This window comes from Lactuca sativa, chromosome 2 (assembly GCF_002870075.4).
Source record: "Lactuca sativa cultivar Salinas chromosome 2, Lsat_Salinas_v11, whole genome shotgun sequence".
Taxonomy (NCBI): Eukaryota; Viridiplantae; Streptophyta; class Magnoliopsida; order Asterales; family Asteraceae; genus Lactuca; species Lactuca sativa.
The window spans coordinates 215,569,034-215,579,472 of NC_056624.2; the positions used below are offsets into that span (position 1 = coordinate 215,569,034).

Sequence of the window (10,439 nt, forward strand, 5' to 3'; positions counted from 1 at the left end):
ACGACAACCATCTAGCTTCCGCTCACCACCACTGTTAAGTGTGATTGGAAGTGAGTTGAAGCTGGTAGAGTTCTTCGTTGTTACAGTGGTTACTACACACATATCGAGGTGAGTTTCGCCTCACTGTACCCGTGGGTTGAACACACCAATGCCATCCCTCTGGTTTCAGCTATTTGATAATAGTAAAGGAATGTTTTTGGGATCTGTTAGACTTGTGTTCTGGTATAAAATCCCGAGATGTATTTTATATTTTATTTTATTTTAGCCCTAAATCCTTAGTAATTTATCAATGTTAGCAATAAGGAGTTAAATGATATAAATTCCTAAATTCAGGGTCTATATTGTAACATTAATACTTGAAATTTAAAGGATTTTGTGAAGCAGGTTGTTTGTTAATTAATGGTCTTAATTTGAAAAGAAAGAGGGATGGAGGGATTGAAAGTGTTAAAAAGGCAAAAGTTTGAATTGGAGGAGGCGGGGCTAAAACCCATCATCCCCTCCCTTGTGTTTCCTCAGTTAACATCATTACACCTAAAAACCATAACCCTAAATGACTCCAGGCGCCACCCTTATACCCCCTCACCTGCAGCCGCTGCTCCGTCCACCGTCGAGATCGTAAACCACTGAGTCGTTACCGTCACGTCTGTTAGGGAGGTCGGAAGACAAAGTCCGGAGCTATTGTCGCCGCTGTCTCTCGCCGGTAAAGGCACATCCCTTCCCACCCTCTTTGCTCTTCTGTTTCTTCATCCCGTCGAGAAGCCATCGCCTTGCTTCTGTCGCTACTGTCACTTCCGACGAGAAAATGGAGAAGCCGAGTAGGAGAATCAAAGCAAGAAGTGGTAAGGTGGTGCTGTTGCATTCGTTTCACCAGAAAAGATGTGTTTTTTCTGCAGCTTCTTCCCCTTCTTCCGTGCGTGGAACCGACGACAACCATCTAGATTCCGCTCACCACCACTGTTAAGTGTGATTGGAAGTGAGTTGAAGCTGGTAGAGTTCTTCGTTGTTACAGTGGTTACTACACACATATCGAGGTGAGTTTCGCCTCACTGTACCCGTGGGTTGAACACACCAATGCCATCTCTCTGGTTTCAGTTATTTGATAATAGTAAAGGAATGTCTTAGGGATCTGTTAGACTTGTGTTCTGGTATCAGGTATGCTGATATGTTGTAGTGACCTACTAGATTTGTATTCTGATATCGAGTATGTTGCTATGTTGTAGTGACCTACTAGATTTATATTCTGATATCGAGTATGTTTCTATGTTGTAGTGATCTGTTAGATCTGTCTCCTTGTATTGAGTATGTTGCTTTGTTGTAATAATCTATAGGACTGTATATATATGTGCTTGCTGGTTATCATCTATGGAGAGTCCTTAGGGATTGTCTATGGTCATGAAGGATAGCATGAGAACTCTTGGTATAGACCCTTTTGCCTGTTCCTTGTTTGGTTGTGACTCTAGAGTAGGACCATCTGTTTGGATGGCTATCTCACCTGTAGTTACTTATGGTTACACATTCTATGGGGGTTAGTTGGTAGTGGTACTGTATGTTGTGAGAGGACTAGTATGCGGTAGCGAGTCTTCTCATTATACCAATGGGTTGAAGGCTTCAATGTCGTCCCATTACTTGATATGTGATCTTAATATTTTATATGCAATAGTCTTTGCTAGTTAGCATGTAATGACTTATGTGAAGACCATGGGGGAGCCCATGACACTTGGTTATTAGACCATAGGGGAGCCCATGGCATTCCAGGTAAAGACAGTGAGGGGAGTGCATGGCACTTGGTTATTAGTCCATAGGGGGGGGGGATCCGATGTCATACCAGTTGAAGACTATGGAGGGAGTCCATAGAAAACTATATATATATGTTGCATGGTATTATGTGGCTGTATGGTTTGAGATATTTTTGGGGAAACTCACTAAGCTTTATGCTTATCCGGTTGTCTATTGTTTCAGGTATTATTGGTGTTTATGGGAAGCCGAAGACGAGACTGTACATACACATCAGCAACAATGAGGATTCCGTGTTCTCTATAAAACTCTGATTTAAAATAAAAATCTAATTGGGAACAAACGTTTTCTTGATAAAGGATTTATAAACTGCAAAGTTTTACCTTAATAAAAATGAAATTTTTTGGTTGTGTAAATGGGACGTTACAACATATTCATGGACATGGTTTTTGGAACAACTTGGTGTCGATCTGGAACTTTATGCTAATTCAGACTTCACTTTCATCTCAGATAGGCAGAAGGTACATATACTTCAATTTAATTTGATATTTTTGTTATTTAGTCAACTAACTATTGAAATATTTAACTGGGGCATCATTCCTGCAATTGCCAAACTTTACCCTCAAGCTGAGCATAGGTTCTGTCTGAGGCATATTTATGATAATATGAAATGACAGTGGAAGGATAAAGAGCTCAAAGATTTTGTGTGGGCATGTGCAACTGCTACTATTGTAAGGTATTTTGAGAAAGCATTAGAAGAGCTTAAAAAATTCAATGTTGAAGCTCATGACTGGCTACTATAGATTCCTCCAGCTCATTGGGAAAGATCTCATTTCTCAAGTTAAACACTTCATCTTTCAATGATGTTTACATTTACCTGTCACTATTATGTTTCGTTTTCATTTTGTATTGTATGACTAAAAAGGGAGGACACATACTAACATCTTGTTGAATAACATGTGTGAGGTTTTGAATGGAATTTGCAATGTCCAAAGAGGCATTGATAGATCTCACGGTCCTTTTACACCAACTACCACTACTCTTCTTGATCAAATGAAAAGACAAACACAAAAGCACATGTGTATTTTCAATGGGGTTAAAACTCAAGTCATTACTCATTGGGGTGATCAGTTTATTGTGAGTTTGGATGAAAAAACATGTAAATGTAGGCATTGGGAAATTACAAGCATGTTATGCTCACATGCAATAAGTGCAATATGGGACAAGATTAAACTTGGAACAAAGAATGTTCCTGAGTTGGAGCAGTGGGTCCATCCATGCTACTGGCTAGTCACATGGGCAGAAGTGTACAAACACAAAATTGAACCTATAAATGGTAGACTGATGTGGCCCATGTAACGACCGAAAAATTCCAACCAATTTAAAATTTTCAAAAACAGCCTGATTCCATTAAAGTTATTACAAAAAGGTTTTCAATACAATTTATTTAAGTATTCTAGAATCACATCACGACAAAAACATGAGGAGCGGTACGATCACACCTTCGCCTTGCCACGGTCTCCTGAAGAACCTGAAAAACATTGAACCACAACTGTAAGCCCGAAAGCTTAGTGAGATATCCCCAAAATACCAACCACATATACCATACACGCATAACATGCCAACATATCCGATCACAGAACAACCATGCACTTCGGGTCTACTGTGTGACTGGTTCGCCGCACCGGCCAACAGTCCACCTGGTCCACCCTCCGAGTCTAGCCATACACATCGAGTCTGCAGTGTGATTGGTCCGCCCGCACCGGGCCTTCAATCCACCTAGTCCACTCTCTGAATCTAGTCACATACATCGAGTCTGCAGTGTGATTGGTCCGCCCGCACCGGGCCTTCAATCCACCTGGTCCACTCTCTGAGTCTACAGTAGGACTGGTCCGCCCGCACCGGGCCTTCAGTCGGCCTGGTCCACTCTCTGAGCCTCGACACGTCTGGTCCGCCCTCTTGGGGCCTACAGCCTATCCGGACCGCTCGCTGGGCCTTCGGGACAACCGGTCCGCCCTGGGTATCTTGGCCTACAGCACAAAGCAGGACCCGCCTCAACCCAACTCCAGTCCAAAAAACCATGTGCACATAAACATACAATCATATAAGCATTCATAGTCAACAAGCCGATCAAACAGATCACATAACATATCATCATCCTAACCAGGATACCGACCTAACCGGTCACTAGCATAGCATCACCCTACATATCAGGGAACCGACCTTAACCAGGTCTCTAACATATACCACCCTAGCTACCAGGATGAAAACATATCAAAGCAATAACATAACAACAAATACCCGGATCTCAATCCGATAAAGGGCCAGCCTTGGTGCCTTAGACCCTGTTGATATAGTGAGGATAACTCACCTCGAAACTGCCGACTGAACAGATAACCCAAGCTGCTCCGATCACTGATACAGTCTCCACCACTAGACAACTACCAAGGCACTGAACTCAAAACAATATTCAACAATTACCAAAATGCCCCTGGAAATCAATTGGTCAACCCTTGGTCAAAGACAGGGTCAAAGTCAACCCCTGACTGACTCTACTCGCCGAGTCAACCCGATGACTCGCCGAGTCCCCATGCTCTGCATTTCCTTCAATCCGCGACCCCACTCGCCGAGTCACCCCGAGACTCGCCGAGTTCAACAACTCTGAGTCCACTCGCACACCACTTACCGAGTCACCCCTTGACTCACCGATTCACGGCTCAACCAGAAAAGATTGGGACTCTTCGACAAGACTCGCCGAGTCCAAGAATAGACTCGTCGCGTCTAAGGCTATCTTCAACCTACTCGCCGAGTTGTTCTTCCAACTCGTCGAGTTCTAGGCCATCTTCATCCAACTCGCCGAGTTGTTCTTCCAACTCGTCGAGTCCCAGCCTATCTTCAAGCAACTCGCCGAGTTCACCTTTGTGACTCGCCGAGTGCCTCTCGATCTCATTCCATACAGAAGCATTCCAGGCCATGCAATTGATCCAAAATGTAGATCTGCCCTCCTACAACCCATCCATCATGTAAAGTGGCAAACTTTACGTGAATCCAAAGAGATCTAGGCATTTTACACTTTAGGGCTAGGGTTTGGGACATGATGGCTTCACTAATCACTCAAGAACAGGGACTTTCATGCACTCTAATCCTCCTCCATTCCAGATCTGAGGTAGCAACCTCAGATCTAACCTCCAAACTCAAAACATCACAAGATATGATTCCCCATAAACCCCAAAATGATGCATCTATATGAATAACAGCCCAAGAACGAGATAATACCTCAAAAGGAAGCCCCAACAGCAATGAAACCCGAATCTAAGCAGAGCCCCTTGCTCCAAGCCTCCTAACCTTCGAGATTTCCCCAACAATCACTTCTTCAAGCCTCCAAATGCACTTTGATCCTCTCACACACGACAACTAGGGTTTCTGGACTTAAGAGAGAGTAAAGAGGCTGGGGGAAAGGATGTTATGTTCTTTATATAGGGCTCAACCTCCGAATTTAGGGTTTTCTCCACTCAGCGCCTACTCGCCGAGTCCATCCTCTGACTCGCCGAGTTGGCTACTTAACACGCGACCAAAGTCGCGACCCTACTCGCCGAGTCCCTCCCATGGACTCGCCGAGTTTCCCTTCCCAATTTACTCTTTTAGCCCTTCAACTTTACTCTTTGATATTCTGGGATGTTACAACCCAAATCACCATGCTCAACCAAGTTGCTTCCACCTAAACATGTTGTTCAGGTATGTCTACATTTATCAAAATAATTGCAGTTTATGAAGAACGGCAATTTAATATTATGTACATTTCTAGGTGGGTAGGCCTAAGAAGAAAAGGAAGAGGACATACGATGAACCTAGTACCCATGGGCATAAACTGTCCAAGAAGTGGACTATTGTTAAATGTGGAAAATGCAAGAACAAATGGCATAATTCATGAACTTGTAAAGATCAAGGTGACCCTAATGACAAAAGAACCGGAGGTACAAGAGGAAAGAAGTGAGGATGGGGTTGTTGTTGTTAAGTGTTAGGTCTTTTGATGTAATTTGCAACTTACTTTTATGGTTGTGTTAATACCTATGTTTATATAATAATCAATACTTACTTTGGGCTCCTTATTTTGTATGGTCATGCATGTTGACCTTGAATCATTGTACACATAGGTCAACTATGAAACAATGTTAACTGCATTTGTGATATATAATAACATTTTTGTTATATTGTTGTTCTTGTCAAGTAATATTTGTGATATTCAAAGTGTATGGACCAATGGAAACAATACAACATACATACTGAAATAAACCATTTGATTACACAAAGAGTATATCATTCAGACAACATTAACCAAAGCATAATTTCCTGCATTCAGACTCAAAACAAACACAAACACTACATAAACCATGCTACATTAACCTACGACCAACAAAACACTTCCTAATTCAGACACCATGATCAGACACCACATTCAGACACAACTTCCACCTTGCTTCATATACCAAATTACGAAAAGACCCCAACCAAAGAATGATTAACTTATACATCCTAGCTTGCATTGTAGCTTGTTGAAGAGATTATTGGAGTTTGTTCATAGACCTGATTAACCCAGGTATCACTTCCACCGATCTAGGGCATATGGGCTCATCAAACCACCCAATCCAGACACACCTTCTCTCATTACGAAGACAATACCAAAATCACCTTCCAAGGTTACGATCTGACTAGGAAGTAACTATGACTAGATCACGATTTCCACAAGCACATATCGACATTTTCTGCAACTTCCTTTCTCTAACAGTAGAAGCGTTCAATTGAAATGAGGGGGAAGAAGAAGAAGATGTAATATAGACGTTAATAATATGTTAAAAAAATGTCCTTTAGGGTAAAATGACATAAATACCCTCATGTGCAAGTCGTGTGGGGGCAGGTTAACGTTGGAATGGACGTGCATCCAACTCGGTGACTATTTGCGTGCAAATTAACGTCCGTTGGTACCATTTGAGAGAAAAAACCATCGTAGGGACTACTTTAGGGAAAAAACAAAAACCTAAAGGACCATTCGTGTAATTTGTTATTTTTTTTAAATATACGGATAATGTCTATAAAATAAATAAATAAATAAATAATTATAATGGTAGTCCCTAAATAATTTTTATTGCATGATTAATTGATTATGGCCTCTAAATTTGATAATCTATGTCTTTAAATTCCAGTGGTTAAACCTTTGTCATGCCCCTTTCACGTGAGGATCATATTGATAAATTTACCCCGTTCATCTTCAAGGAGATATTTCTTTTTCATTTATTTTTATTTAAAAAAACATACATAAACATCATGGACATGTATTTAAGTTAAATAACTAAATCAAAACAAATCTTAATCATTATTGAAATCAGATATTAACATTTATTAAAAGAAAACCCAAAACAAAACTTACTATATTTTAGTACTCGATGGAAAGTTTTTAATCGATATGTTTTTTTATTTATGATTGTTTTAAACATTTGGTCACACATTTCATCTGTAATGTTAAACGTTTGCACTGTTTATTAATTTGGGAATAATACTTAGTTTTAGGATGTGATAAATTCTATAGTTGTAGGAATCTAATATCAAAGATCGTGTGGCCTAATGGATAAGGCGCTCGCCTCCGGAGCGGGAGATTGTGGGTTCGAGTCCCATCGCGATCGAGATAATTTTTATTTAAATTCAATTTCCTTTCTCTTTAAAGAAACGAGTTCATATATTCAAATAAGATTATTTTCCGTGGAATAAAACAAAATTTACCACTTAAATAGATAATCAAATTTCGATCAATTTTTTTTTTTTTATTTTTATTTTATTTATTTATTTATTAATTTCAATTTCCTTTCACTTTAAAGAAACAAGTTCATATATTAAAATAAGATTATTTTCCTTGGAATAAAACAAAATTAACACTTAAATAGGTAATCAAATTATTTCGGTTTTCAAAACATGAATCCAAACAGTTAAATTAAATTCAATCTGAACCAAACAAACTACAATTAGATTGGATCGGTTTTTTACAATTTGGTTTTTCAAGAAACGAAACATTTAAAAATTATATAACTTGAATGTTAGACAACTCTAAACAAAAATAAATGGTTTGGTTGTAAATTAAAATTTATGAATAGTCGTTAAGAAAAATATGCTATCATTTAATATTCAATAGATAAAAACATTTGAGAAGTACCTATTAAGGTTTTTTTTATTGGGTGGTCCATTCGGATCTATTTTAAAAACAATTTACACTTAATAAATCATTAAAAGAAGTATATTAAAAATAAAATATATATATAAATAAACAAATGATAAATAGTTATTCGGTTTTTTTGGACAATTTGATTTTTATTTTATAAATTAAAATCAATCCGAAATCCAAAATAATAACCCAGTTTTGCCAAAAACCAATCCAATTTTCCAAACCAAATAGTCAAATCCAAATTGTTAAATTGGACAATTATGTTTTATCCGAATAATGAACTACCCTACTTGTAAGATCTCCATATTCCATAACCAATATAAGTCATTTATATGTTCACTCAAACCCAAAACCTTCATTCAATAAATGAAATATGACATTGAATTTGAACATATATAAACAAAAACCTTATAATACGTAGAAATAAATGGATCTATTCCTATAATGCCATAATTTTTTACCGGGTTCTACCACTTATTTAGGATTGTTTGATAAAACTGAACCATTTAATACTAAAATGGGGTTGTTGAGTTCAGAATCTTAATTAGAATCGTTTTAGTTTTGCAAGATACTTGTCGGAAGATCGGAATTGGAAGAACTGACCGAAATGAACTAGTTTTAAAATTTGGTGCAATGTCTTATTTGTTTAGTAGCCAATATAACTTGATGTTGATTAAATCATTGATGAAAGAATTAATTTAAACTTTTTAAGCATGGATCATAAATTGGTTACTATAAACCGTAAAATTTGGAAGAAAATATCAAAATCAAGCAAAGAAACAATATAAATGTGATCATGTAAACTAAAGGGATAAGATCGTAAAGATAGTGGTATGAGTGTCATGATATGCTGTCTAATTCAAATGAATGAATGAAGTAGTAATACTTAACAAAAGACTTTTTGCCACTTACGACATGTGATGTTCGATATCACTTGAACCCCCAAACCTCCATTAAATCTTAAGAAGTCCATTTTGACTTGGTTAAGATTTTAACATCATGATTTAAACTTGGTAACAATGATCTTACTTATGTAACCAATAACCTAGTTCTCTGCTTAGATTCAAAATTCATGATATCAATTAAGGTTTCATAAAGCTAGGGTTAAAAATCCCAGAGGCTCAAAGCGAACAACTATAAATGAAATTGTTGATGGAGCCATGAACTAAGAAGAGAAGACTAACTAGACACCTTACCAAGCACTATATTAAACTCTAAAATTAGGGTTTGGAATCGTAATTGTTTAATCTTCAACTAATTTACCAAGGATATTCAAATCTCCAATCGTTGAACAAAAAATCACCACACATTGCCTCTATAAAGAATTGATTCATTTAAAAATTAGAGAATGAAGAAATACAAGATATCTAATTTCAAAACTACATGTTTATTGGGGTGACAAATATATACCATGGAAAATCAACCAACATGCGTACCAACCGAACAAATTATGTTAATAGCCAATGTAACACCCCAAAAATATGAAGGTAAAATTTTCATTTTTAAAACAGCCAAAACACCAATTGATCATTTACTTAAACACTTAAAGATATGTTACAATAAAAATAGTTATCAGAGTACAATCCCAAAATCTCAAGGTTGCGGAAAATATGGGTGTATGCGCTGCGATCAAGTCGAGCCCTTCCCTTTCAAACCGGAAGTACCTGAAACCATAAACAACAACTGTAATCACAAAGCTTAGTAAGTTACCCAAATACCACAAACCACACATAACATACGATTCATACTTATCAAACATGCAATAGGAGGTGCTATGTGCCAACCATAGTTTGTCATTATGCCACGAGCCGTATCATGGTCTTTCCTTGCCAGGTTAGGGACCAAAATCCTGGGTCTTACAGACAAGTGCCAGGAGCCACCTCTTGGTCTTCCACTCAAGGATCACAAAGACAACTAGCATACAATCTAAAATTAATTATCTACTTAACTGCTAGAGTCCAAACTCTAGTCTTGCATAGATATTTGCTAGGAGCCACCTCCCGGTCTTTCATACAAATGCCAAGGGCCACCCCTGGTCTTCCTATAATACATAAACCAAATGAGTCTACATTAATGCCTTCGACCCATAGTAATGTGAGGAGACTCACTTCAACAGCTGAACCCACGAATAAATCTCTGACTGTAGATCCGCTAAAATCCCCGCGTAATCAAACATAAATAACATTCAATTAATGACTGGGTCCGACTCACACTAGGAATCCAAATTAGGGTAAAAGGCCTTTTTACCCTTCCTCAAAATTGGCCCAAGGCCAAGGCCCAAACTAGATGACCTAAAAGCCCAAAATCTAACAAAAGAACCCAAGGCCCAAATATGGTCCGATTTTCCAAATTGGGCACAATCCCTTTCATGGGCCTTCACCTAAGAGAGTCCAATAAAGTATCAATAACCCAACCATAAAATCCAAATAGCCCAACATGGACCAAGACAATAAAGCCCATCCTAGCCCAAAGCTGAAGCCCAAAACAAAGAAAT

At 38.2% G+C, this 10,439-nt stretch overlaps 1 non-coding gene across 1 annotated transcript; it reads left to right on the forward strand.

Moving 5' to 3' along the window:
* Nucleotides 1-7,339: 7,339 nt before the first annotated feature.
* TRNAR-CCG (transfer RNA arginine (anticodon CCG)) lies at nucleotides 7,340-7,412 on the forward strand. Its single transcript has one exon. It is a non-coding gene; the product is annotated as a tRNA-Arg (tRNA).
* Nucleotides 7,413-10,439: the final 3,027 nt, after the last annotated feature.